The 12,927-nt window shown below is 42.0% G+C and overlaps 1 long non-coding RNA gene across 1 annotated transcript in view; it reads left to right on the top strand.

Annotated features, from left to right (window-relative positions):
* LOC122559579 (uncharacterized) overlaps positions 1-12,927 on the top strand; it is a 72,094-nt gene that overhangs the window by 55,247 nt on the left and 3,920 nt on the right. Inside the window, exon 3 of the long non-coding RNA XR_006314472.2 lies at positions 12,663-12,822. This is a non-coding gene — a long non-coding RNA (uncharacterized LOC122559579). The remainder of the gene's footprint in view (positions 1-12,662; positions 12,823-12,927) is intronic.

Genomic DNA, 12,927 nt, shown 5'->3' with positions numbered 1-12,927 from the left:
CCAGTCACCATCTGTGCTGCCCTCAGCCTCACCTTCAGTCTGCATGCCAAACATTGTGAACTCTCTAAAACTCCTGGACCAGGCCCCCAGCCACTGCCTCACTCTGGACATCTTGCCAACTGCCAAATTCAAAGAGCTCAGTGCCACCTCTGCCTCTCCAGAAAGTTAGTAAAAACAACATGAAAAGAAGTATACCAAAAGTAAAAAAAATGCAAATAATGGAAATAAGTTAGTCACCGTTCATTAGCAAATTTCAGGAGAAAATCGAAACTTTTTTCTCAACATTCCTCAATTCAAAATTCTGATTTTCTAATTTTCACCCTATTTTTCCATTTTTCGTGCCATTACCTGAAGCACTCAAGGGAACAAAAATTCTACCCTTTGTTTCTCTTTCCACAGATGCTGCCAAACATGATGAGTATTTCCACCATTGCCTATTGAATAGTGCTGGCATAAGCATTTATTTCAACAAGGGTGGCACAGTGGCAGGCACTGCTGCCTCACAGTGCCAGGGACCTAGGTTCAATTCTTGCCTTGGGCAATGGTCTGTGTGGAGTTTGCACATTCTCCCTGCGTCTGCATGGATTTCCTCCGGGTGCTCTGGTTTCCTCCCACAGTCCAAAAATGTGCAGGTTAGGTGCCCATAGTGCCCATGCTAAGTTGCCCATAGTGTTAGGTAAAGGTAGGGGAATGGGTCTGGGTGGGTTGCTCTTCGGAGGGCCGGTGTGGACTTGTTGGGCCGAAGGGCTGGTTTCCACACTGTAAGCATCAGAATGGCTTTTGTTGCTATTATTTATATTGGAATTTTCTGTGTCCTTGCTCTTTGGGTTAAATTTGAGAAAATCTCTAACATACTTTTGTTTAAGTTGTTGCTGTTGGCTAACTAGTTGTTTCACATAACAACCCAACAATGGTCCACTCTACCAAACCTAAGTTGCTGTCACCTTAACAATCTCTTTTGAAAAGTATTTAATATGGGAGTTATAAACCTGAATATTTGGTCCAGGATCAGGAGCACAAAAATCAGAACATTTCCCGGCACCACAAACCTAAACTAACTAAGAAAGTGGTCCAGCAAGTCAAAATTTTAATCAGAGTGATGGAGGGCCTCCATATAGTTTATTTTGACACTTTTTATAATTGATTTTTGACAGGTCTGTTAACAGTTTCAATGAACTTGAAGTATTACACTTTATATGTGCTTTATTTTTAACCATTCCAAAGGTCGCTTTATCACCTCCAAAGGAAACCTACTTCATCCAAAGGGTACCTAACTTTTTCTGAAGTCACCTGATGTCCCACAAAGCTATCCTGGGTCCATATCCAAAAAGTGTCTTATCTGTCAAAGGAGTACCCTGGCTATCTGAATAAATGCAGATTAGGTGTGAGAGTGCTTTATTTGCTGGTCCTTGAATATGTGCAGCTGCCTTTCAGTTTGTCAGAAATGCCCAACATTCAGAACCTCCTTCCCAAAAAATTGTAGTCAGTGGGTAACACTGGTTGAATTCTTGAGTACTGATAATGAGAAGCAGCATAAATATTAGTTGCTACCCAGGAGTGATGAATAATACAAATTAGGTTCTCTCCAGGTACTCATTTTTAGACATTATCCGATTTCTAACCAAACGTTTAGTTACTTATCACCATCTCTCATTTGTTTAAGTAACCATTTTTCCCCTTCATAAAGTACCTTGAGATATTATTCTAAATTGATGGAACTATATTAATATAACCTATTAAAACCTAAAACATTGTACAATACAGCACAGAAACAGAGTTTTCAACCTGCTATGGCTATGCTGATCATGCAGTCATTCTAAACCAATCCAATCTGCCTGCACATTGTCACATTGTCTGCTTGCTGCCTGTTCATATGTCTGTCTCAACATCTCTTAAACGTTGTTATCTGTTTCTAACACAACCCCTAGCAGCATAAGCCAGGCACCTATCACTTTCTGTGTAAAAAAAACTTGCCTCGTACATCTCCTTTAAACTTTTCCCCCTTTCCTTAAACCTATGGCATCTAGTATTTGATATTTCTACTCTGGGAAAAAAGACTCTTGACTATCTATCCTATCCGTGCCCTCATTATTTTAGATACTTACATCAAGCTGTCCCTCAGCCTCCAATTCTGTCATGAAAACAATCCACATTTGTCCAGCCTGTCCTTGTAGCTAATACCCTATAATCTGGGTATTTATAAACCTGTTTTGTACCCCGACCAATGCCTCCATATCCTTCCTACAGTGCAGCAACCAAGACTACAGACAGTTCTCCAACATGGCCTAACTAAAGTTTTAAACAGCTGCACATGACTTGCCAAATTTTACACTCAATGCCCCAAACAATGAAGGCAAGGATGCTGTATGCCTTCTTTAACATCTTATCCATGTGTGTTGCCACATTCAGGGAGCTATGGACTTGGATCCCAAGATCCCTCCGTACATCAATGAACCTAAGGGTCTTGCTACATGCTGTATACTTGTTCCAACCAATTGATCCAACTGTACCCTTTGACAACCTTCTTCACGATTCACAACTCTCCTAATTTTTGTTTCTGCAAGCATACTAATCAGGGAGGAGAAAGTGAGGACTGCAGATGCTGGAGATCAGAGCTGAAAATGTGTTGCTGGAAAAGCACAGTGGGTCAGGCAGCATCCAAGGAGCAGGAGAATCAACATTTCGGGCATGAGCCCTTCTTCAGGAATCAGAATTCCTGAAGAAGGGCTCATGCCCGAAACGTCGACTCTCCTGCTCCTTGGCTGCTGCCTGACCTGCTGCGCTTTTCCAGCAACACATTTTCAGAAGCATACTAATCAGACTTCCTATATTATCATCCACATCATTTGCAAACCCATAAGTCCCAGCAAATGCTGTCAAATGAGACAAGATCAGTTTAGGATATCTGGTCAGCTGAATCAAGAAAGCCTGGTGAAATCAACTACTTTTAAAACATAAACTTAGTTGATTTGGGAGAATGGTATCCATTAGGGAAGGGCTCCTTTCTAAATTAATCTTATTGCGACTGAGAGGTGAATAAATAAGGATGAGGAGTCTGTTTATCCATTCTCACCTGGAAGCTTAATGATTTGGGGACATCCTCATCTGAAACAGTATCAAATTGGGGAAGTCTGGGAACTGGTCACCACATATTCAGGGCATGTATGCACAATTTGAACCCAGACAAAAAAATTAGAATGGGTAAATTGTCACTTTGAAAATTCAAATAAATATTTGTTTTAATGTGTAAACAATTTCCAAAAGTTTATACTGCTTTCTAGAAATTCAATGCCAATATATTCCTAATACAATTATGGGGTGTTATTTTCAAGGATTTAAATGTTCTCAAACAGTTGAAAAGCACTTTGGATTAGAAATTCACGTGAAAGTCAAAAAACTCAAAATTTTATAAAGGGTGGCCTCCAGTTTACTGATGGAAACTAAAGACAATGAAACAGAGAGATTAATCTTAACAGGATTTATACACTTAATGGTAAGGTCCTAGGGAGTGTTGCTGAACGTAGAGACTTTGGAATGCAGGTTTATAGCTCCTTGAAAGTGGAGTTGCAGGTAGATAGGATAGTGAAAAGGGCGTTTGATATGCTTTCCTTTATTGGTCAGAGTATTGAGTACAGGAGTTGGGAGGTCATGTTGTGGCTGTACAGGGCATTGGTTGGACCACTTTTGGAATATTGTGTGCATGTTGTGAAACTTGAAAGGGTTCAGAAAGGATTGTTAAGGATACTGCCATGTTTGGAAGATTTGAGCATAGGGAGAGGTTGAATAGGCTGGGGCTGTTTTCCCCTGGAGTGTCAGAAGCTGAGGGGTGACCTTATAGAGGTTTACAAAATCAGGAGGGGCATGGACCCCAGGTCTTTTCCCTGGGGTGGGGGAGTCCAAAACTAGAGGGCATAGGTTTAGGATGAGAGGGTAAGATATAGAAGAGACCTAAGGGGCAACTTTTTCAGGCAGAGGGTGGTACTTGTATGGAATGAGCTGCCAGAGGAAGTGGTGGAGGCTGATACAATTGAAGCATTTAAAAGGCATCAGGATGGGTATATGAATAGGAAAGAATTGGATAGGTATGAGCTGAGTGTTGGCAGGTGGGACTAGATTAGGTTGGGATATCTGGTCAGCACGGACGAATTAGACCGAAGGTCTGTTTCCATGCTGTACATCTCTATGACTCTATAATAGTCAAGAAATTAAAACTGGAGCAGGAGAAATTTGAACTTCAAGAAAAAGAGAATGAAAAGCAAAAGAGAAGAAGGGGAAAGAGTGGGAAAGGGAAGAGCAAAGAGAGAAGACTATTTCAAACCGGAATAACATCAGGGAAGGGGGTTTTGAACTAAGACAACTCGAGCTAAGGAGCAGAAATCCTACATGCTCCACGAAGTCACCACTGGTTCAGACTTAAGGATGGAGGAAACTTGCTTTGCTATTATTTCCTAGGTTCTATGAGGCAGAGGTGAAAGCCTACTTTATCTCTTTTCCCCAGAAAGCACAGCAGTTCAAGTGGTCTGCTCGACTTCAGTTGTTATTGCTGCAGAATAAGCTTTCTGGAAAAACTCATTAGGTTTACACCTACTTGCCTGAGGAAAGTGCAACTGCGAACAAAGGTTTTTAGTCCATGCAAGTTAGGTCCTGAAGTATACTGTCAAAAACTCCATACTCTCAGGAACTGGCCTAATTAGACTTACTTGGAATTTGAAAAGCTTAAGCAGCTTGCTTTCGACAAGTGTGTACATGTACTTAAAACAGAAAACATTTTTGAAAACCTGCATGAGGAGTTCAAGAACTGCAACTCCTTCCCAATAAGAATGCACCTTTAGGAACAGAGACCAACAGGATCTGGGCAGGCAAGAAGACTGGCTGGTCATTGATTTGATCCACAACCTCTGTTTCTGAAGAATTCCTCCCCTAGTCACTCTAATGAACTAGAAAGGATTGAGGTGGGGGGAGTGATAGGAACCTGAGACCCATAGGAGAAATGGAAATTTTGGAAGAATCTTCAGGACAGAAAGGTGGTGCTTAATGAGGTGAGGCCAAGATATCTATGTGTTTGAGGTGCACAGTGGGATTTATCAGATTACATACAGTCCAGGTAGAGAATGAGAGTCAGTCAGAAAGCATAGCAGATTAGGCTACAGGTTTGCCTGCAGATGTGAACCCACATCTGAGAATGTGGATGGAGTTGAACAAATCCCTAAGAGTATATGAGATTTTGTACATAAAGGAAAGATATCCACAGTTCCCCAGGGTGAGGTAAGCAATTCTGTCATGATAACTGAGGGATACTAGGGCCAGTCAAACTCTACTGTTGGGAAAAGTTATTGAAGGAGAATATATCCACATTTCCCACTAATGGGTGCCTTTGGAACGCCACATGTGTTGAGATCAATGACCATGGAAATCCCTGTGCCTATGGAAAGGGTTAACTTGCTCTCTGGGATCAAAGGTAGTAGCATCCCTAGGAGCCTCCAAGAAGTCTGCAGAGAACTTAACTGCTGCAGGAAAAGATGTCTGGCACTTTCTTTCACAGTGTGGTCACACAGTCTATGGACAAACACGTTTAGCTAATGGAGACTGAGGCAGAATTGTAAACAGGAGATTCTTCAGTCTTGTTATCTAAAACCTTCTTCAGAAGAATAGAACATCCCAAGGAGTTAATAAATAGAACTTGGTCACAGCCAAACCAGCTGACTCATTATTAGCATTAGCTCAGACTGTTCATACTGAGGATGAGGCAGAAGTGATCCCTGAATGCTATCAGATTAAAAATGAGGAGACCCCTCCTATACTTGCAAATGAAGAATGGACATTGATTCACTATGTAGTGATGCTGTCAAGACACTGTCGGGAAACATTTCAACTTGCTCACAAAAGTCCAATGGCTTAACATGTCAGTATATGTAAATTCCACTTGGCCAAAATGTTTACTGGCCACAACTCCATAAGGATGTAGTGAAGTTTTTTAGAACCTGTCACACCTGCCAGGTTGTGGGAATGCTTTCATTTGCAATTAGACCTGCACCTATAATTCCTGTGCCAATGTTTGGTGAACCATTCAGCAAGGTATTAGTGGATTATGTCACTCCTGCCCAAAAGAGAAGGAGACTTCCAGTATATCCTTATAATATGTACATGGCTACCAACTTCCCAGAGGCTGCTTCTCTGAGAACCATATCTGCCAAAACAGTGGTGACAGAATTAATCCAATTCTTTACCCAACTTAGTCTGCTAACTGAAATCCAGTTAGATCAGGATTTAAATCTCATTTCTAAACTGCTCAAGAACATAGAGTCATAAAGATGTACAGTACGGAGACAGACCCTTCAGTCCAACTTGACCAAGCCGACCAGATATCCTAAACTAATCTAATCCCATTTGTCAGCACTTGGCCCATGTCCCCCTAAACCCTTCCTATTTATATACCCATCCAGATGCCTTTTAAATATTGTAATTGTACCAGCCTCCACCACTTCCTCTGGTAGCTCATTCCATACATGTACCACCCTCTGCATGAAAGGATTGCCTCTTGAATCCTTTTTAAATCTTTCCCCTCTCACCCTAAACCTATGCCCTCTGGCTCTGGACTCTCCCAACCCAGGGAAAAGACCTTGTGTATTTACCCTATCCATACCGCTCATGATTTTATAAACCTCTACAAGGTCACCCCTCAGCCTCTGATGCTCCAGTGACAGCAGCCCCAGTCTATTCAGCCTCTCCCTGTAGCTCAAATACTCCAACCCTGTCAACGATTCTGTAAATCTTTTCTAAACTCTTCCAATTTTCACAACTTTCTTCCTATAGGAAGGAATCCAGAATTGCACAAAATATTCCAAAAGTAGCCTAACCAATGTCTTGTTACAGCCACAACATGACCTTCCAATCACATCAAAGGGCATAATCCAGTGGAAGTCTTCAGTATATCACCCACAGTCAAAGGGCAATAGAATGGTGACACCAAACCCTAAAAACAATGATCAGTGCATACCGTTAAAGCTGCCATGACTGGGTTTTCTTCCTTCGCCACCAGGATCTATCCAATTAATTCATCAGTTTTGCTCTATCTGTGTTATTTTACAGGACACCAAGTGCAAGGGCCTCTGAAATAATTAATGAGAGATTTTTAGAACAGAAGGGGGAAGTCTCCATAAGATATTAAGAAATAGGATCAGGAGAAAGCCATTTGGTCCCCTAGGCCTCCCCATTGTTCAATACAATCATGACTGATCTGACATTCCTCATGTCCACTTTCTTGCATTTTCACCATCACCCTTGATTTCCATACTAATCAAAAATGTATCTTAGCTTTATATATAGACAAGTTCTCTGTTCCAAAAACTCATAATGTTCTGAGAGAAAAGAAAATCCTCCTTCTGTCAATCCTAAGTGTTAGACTACATGTCAGAGTTGCAAAAGTGACACTTGCAAGCCTGTGAAGTGATGTATGAACACTTGAAAATCCCCCAGTCAGTGATGGTAAGACGGGAAGACAAGCATGCGAGGATCCAAACCTTTAAGCTAGGAGACAATGTATTAGAGCTCCTACTGACATAATGTGAACCTATAAAGTCCCAGTTCAGTGACCAATATAGTGTAGCCAAGAAGCTTGGGGAAGTGAATTATATGACTTCGAACTCAAGTCACTGAGGGAAAAACAAAGGCTCTGCCATGTTGGTGTGACAAAGCAATACCATCCTGAGAAGGGGATAAAGCAGGCATTAGTCTGTTCAATTACTGCTAAAGGACAGTGGCAGAACTGAATTGGAGTGGACATATGTAAGTCCCCACAGTGAACCCCCCAATCTGACTAGCCAATGCAAACAAGGGGAGGTGACGGATTAGTGGTATTGTCACTAAACTATTAATCCAGAAACCCATGTAATGTTCTTGGGAACCTGGGTTCAAATTATGCCATGGATGAATTTGAATTCAATAAAAATCTGGAATTAAGAATCTAATGACCATGGAATAATTGTCAATTGTTGGGGAGAAACTGATCTGCTTCATTAATGGCCTTCAGGAAAGGAAATCTGCTATCCTTACTTGGTCTGACTCTAGTCCTACAGCAATGTGATTGACTCTTAATTGGAACCCAATTTAAAGCAACCTGCAAAGTTAAGAATCTCAAAATTGTCTGTTTGACTATCAATGTCAATGCTATCAGTTAAAAATCACACAACACCAGGTTATAGTCCAACAGGTTTAATTGGAAGCACACTAGCTTTCGGAGCGCCGCTCCTTCATCAGATGATAGTGGAGGACACCATTCTAAGGCACAGAATTTATAGCAAAAATTTACAGTGTGATGTAACTGAAATTATACATTGAAAAATACCTTGATTGTCTGTTGAGTCTTTCATCTGTTTGAATACCATGATAGTTTCACTTCTTTCATGTGTAAATCACAAAACCTTTTTTTAAAAGTTGCATTCTCAGGTTAGCTGTAACAATGGGTGCTGCACATGAAAGAAGTGAAACTATCATGGTATTTGAACAGATGAAAGACTCAACAGACAATCAAGGTATTTTTCAATGTATAATTTCAGTTACATCACACTGTAAATTTTTGCTATAAATTCTGTGCCTTAGAATGGTGTCCTCCACTATCATCTGATGAAGGAGCGGCGCTCCGAAAGCTAGTGTGCTTCCAATTAAACCTGTTGGACTATAACCTGGTGTTGTGTGATTTTTAACTTTGTACACCCCAGTCCAACACTGGCATCTCAAATCAACGCTGTCAGTATCTTCTATTTTAATGGCTGCAAAGTTCTGGTATCCACTCTTCATGAATGACTTAAAGACAATTTATCTCTTTTAGCTTTTTTTTGGACTTATCCTAAACCATGAGTGTTTCATCATATTTCTTTTCACGTTTAATAAGTAATAAACTCACACTTTTGCAACTTAAGAAAGCCTTGTTAAATTGGCTCCTTTTAAAACAAATTAATTTGGTGTGGGAGAAAGATATCCACAGGGAAGGGATCTTTTTTAAATGAATTCTTTGCAAACAGCAAGGAGCAGGCAAATAACAAAGAGCCTAGTGATTTATGATGTCATATCTGGAACAATAAAAAATTGGGAGAAAGTGGGGACTGCAGATGCTGGAGATCAGAATCGAGAGCATGATACTGGAAAAGCGCAGCAGGTCAAGCAGCATCCGAGGAGTAGGAGAATTGATGTTTCGGGCATACGTCCTTCATCAGGAATGAGGCTGTTGGATCCAGGGGCTGAGAGATAAATGGAGGGGGGTGGGGGTGGGGTGAAGGTAGCTAAGAATGCAAAATGTAGATGAAGGAGGGAGAGAAGGTGATAAGTCAGAGAGAAGGATGGAGTGGATAGATGGGAAAGACCATGGACAGATCAAGAAGGCGGTGCCGAGTTGTAGGCTTAGGACTGGGTTGAGGTGGAGGTAGGGGAAATGAGAAAATTGGTGAAATCCACATTAATCCCATGTGGCTGCAAGGTCCCAAGATGGAAAATGAAGTATTCTTTCTCCAGGCTTCGGGTGGTTAGGGTTTGATGATGGAGGAGGCCCAGGACCTGTACGTGCTTGGTGCAGTGGGAGGGGGAATTAAAGTGTTCAGCCACAGGGTGTGGGGTTAGTTGGTGCGGATGTTCTCAGTGGTGTTCTCTGAAACCTTTCGCAAGTTGGCGTCCTGTCTTTCTGATGTAGAGGAGACCACATTGGGTGCAATGGATACAGTGGATGACATTTGTGGAAGTACAGGCAAATTATATGGAATGGAAGGATGTGGAAGAATCCTTTGGGGCCTTGGACAAAGGTGAGGGGGGAGGTGTGGGATCTGGTTTTCCACTTCTTGTGGTGGCAGGGGAAGGTGCTGGGAGTGGGCTGTGGGCTGGTGAGGGGGTTGGATCTGACAAGGGAGGCGCAGAGGGTATGGGTCTCCAAAATGCTGATTGGGGAGGGGAGGGAAATATATCCCTTGTGGTGGGTCTGTTTGTAGGTGGCGGAAGTGGTGGAGGATGATGTGATATAGGGTGTGTTAAGTGAGGATTGAGGGGATTCTGTCCTTGTTGCATTGGGAGGGGTGTCGTTCAAGAATGGAGGTGTGGGAGGTGGAGGAGATACGTTGGAGGGCATCATCAACTATGGAGGAGGGGAAATTGCAGTCTTTGCAGAAGGAGGCCATCTGGGATTTTATGTGGTATAATTTGTCGTCCTGGGAACAGATGTGGCAGAGGAATTGGGAATAGGGGTTGGCATCTTTAGAAGAGGCAGGGTGGGAGAGCTGTAGTTCAGATAGCTGTGGGAGTTGGTGGGTTTGTAGTAGATGTCTGTGGTTAGTCGGTCACCGGAGATGGAGATGGAGATGGAGAGGTCCAGGAAGGGGAAGGAGGTGGCCAAGATGGTCCAGGTAAATTTGAGGTTGGGGTGAAACATGTTAGTGAAGTTGATGAATCATTCAGCCTTCTTGTGGGAGAACGAGGTAGCACCAATACAGTCATTGATGCAGGAGAGGAAAAGCTGGGGGGTGGTGCTGGTGCAGCCGAGGAAGATGGATGGTTCCATCTCCGGCAAACAGACAGGCATAGCTTGGGCCCATGTGGGTGCCTATGGCTACCCCTTTGGTTTGGAGGAACTGGGAGGATTGGAAGGAGAAGTTGTTAAGTGTGAGGACCAGTTCAGCCAGGTGCATAAGGGTGTCAGTGGACTGGTTGTGACGACATGAGAGGAAGAAATGGAGGGTATATGGAGCTGGGGAAACAAAAGTCTTGGAGGAGGTCAAGGGCGTGGCTGGTGTCCTGAACATAGCTGGGGAGTTCCTGGATTAAGGGGGACAGGACAGTGTCAAGGTATGCATAGATGAGTTCAGTGGGACAGGAGTAGGCTGAGACAATGGGTCGACTGGGAAAGTCAAGTTTGTGAATCTTTGGTAGGAGGTAGAATCGGGCGGTGCGAGGTTCTCAGACTATCAGGTTGGAGGCTGTGGGTGAGAGATCCCCAGAAGTGATGAGGTTGTGGATGGTTTGGTGATGGGGTTGAGGTCGTGGTCGAGGGAGCAGTACGAGGAGGTGTCTGCGAGTTGGCGCCTGGCTTCAGTGGAGTAGAGGTCACCAAACTACCACTGCACCCCCTTTGTCTACTGGTTTGATGGTGAGGTTGGGATTGGAGCAGAGGGAGCGGAGGGCTGCACGTTGCATGGGCAGGAGATTGAAGTGGGTGAGGAGTGTAGACAGGTTGAAGTGGTTTATGCCTGCGAGTTGACATCCAAACTTTGCCTGAGGACTAGTCCTGAAGAACACAGCAAGCCAGGCAGCAACACCTCCTGTTGCTGCATGGCTTGCTGTGTTCTTCCAGCCTCCTGCTTGTCTACTCGGGACGAGTCATAGTAATGTCTAAACACTGCTTTCCCCATTATATTTTACTCAAAAAATTTAAAATGTGTGCAGAATTGCTTCAGTTCATTATAATAATGCAAATCTGTCTAAATCATCAAGACCTACATATGCGCAGTCTTACCCTTGATATGTTAATGTTGAATATTAATTATCATATCATTTGAGCTCCATACAACCCCAAAAATCAGTTTTCATCATGTTCTGAGGGTGGAAGGCCAGAGATAATTGGGTTTGGGATAGGATCACGTTTAATAGAGTAAGACCAAATGCTTATCTATACTTAATTCGGGATGTGATAACAACAGGTGTCACCAAATACTTTGTTGGTGGTTTTGAGTGGAAGCAACTAATTTAATTCACTAGAAGAATGAAGTTCTTAATTCTCATTCTGTTTATACCTATTATGTCTGATATAAAAAGCAAATAAGGTCAAGGGGTGAGGAGAACTGATAAGCTAAGGGGGAAGTACAACAAGAACATTATCATCTATGCTATTGAGTCCTCAAGCCATGGGTTAAAAATCAAAATTTTGAATCTCTGGATTTAATTATCCCTTGCCTTTGTTTTTACCAAGCCCAGTAATCACTTGGTTCTATGCAAGTCAAGCTTGGGAGGAGTTGACTGTTTATATTTGGATTCTGACTACTACCATCAGTACTGGTTTCTGTTCTGCTTTTGTGTTGTGAGACCAGACACATGTGCAGTAGTATCGAAAAAGAGGTGACCGTCCGCGGTATTGTCATGAGACTATATATCCAGAAACCCAAGTAAGATTCTAATGATGACCATGAAACAGTTGAAGATAATCTGTTGGGGTTGTCCATTATGTTTTAAAATTAATATTACAGGTTGTTCTTCTGTAGCGCAATCATTGCGTTTAAAATGTAACTCATTTTAAAAGTTTGCACTTTAGAAGCAGTGTCCCCAATTCGGCAATGGCATTAACGAAATGCGTATTATCGCAGAATGATCTGTATGCTGAAACCTACCGCTCTGGCATGGGTACTTTATGTGCTCAGATAACTGCTTGGAATTTACAGAGTTTATCTTCCGGTAAGGGTTCAGTTTATTCATGTATAGTTAGCTCATCTAAAACTCATCTTTCCACCGTCAGGCCATAATCATATACAGATTTAATAACATTAACTTTCATTTAGCATAAATGTCCCAAAGTAGTTGCCAAATGATAATAAACATTCCTGAACCATGAAGACAAAAATTAGAAGGCATAAAATTTTGTTAAAAATGTTGTTTTTCACAATAAAAGCTTGCTTAAAAATTTTGCTTTTCAGAAGACAAGTAAACGTGAAAAGAGGGATCTCAAAGCAGAGAAAGTTAGAAAATGGATTCTGTTGAAAAAAACTGCTTCCATTTTGTGTTTTGAGTCAAGGTGGGATGATATTTATACACAATGCTTATGAGTAGTGGGAAAAGATAACAGGACAAAAACAGGTAACTAATTTATCATGATATTGAGTAGATAATGCACAGTTAACAAGTTTAGACACTGAATTTGGATATGTACTGAATTTGTTCTCAAAATTGTGGCAAAGTTAC

Source organism: Chiloscyllium plagiosum, unplaced genomic scaffold (assembly GCF_037043375.1).
Source record: "Chiloscyllium plagiosum isolate Xiang-an unplaced genomic scaffold, Cpla_swu_hap1 HiC_scaffold_19, whole genome shotgun sequence".
NCBI classification, from domain to species: Eukaryota; Metazoa; Chordata; class Chondrichthyes; order Orectolobiformes; family Hemiscylliidae; genus Chiloscyllium; species Chiloscyllium plagiosum.
This window is presented reverse-complemented; position numbering and strand designations above follow the sequence as displayed.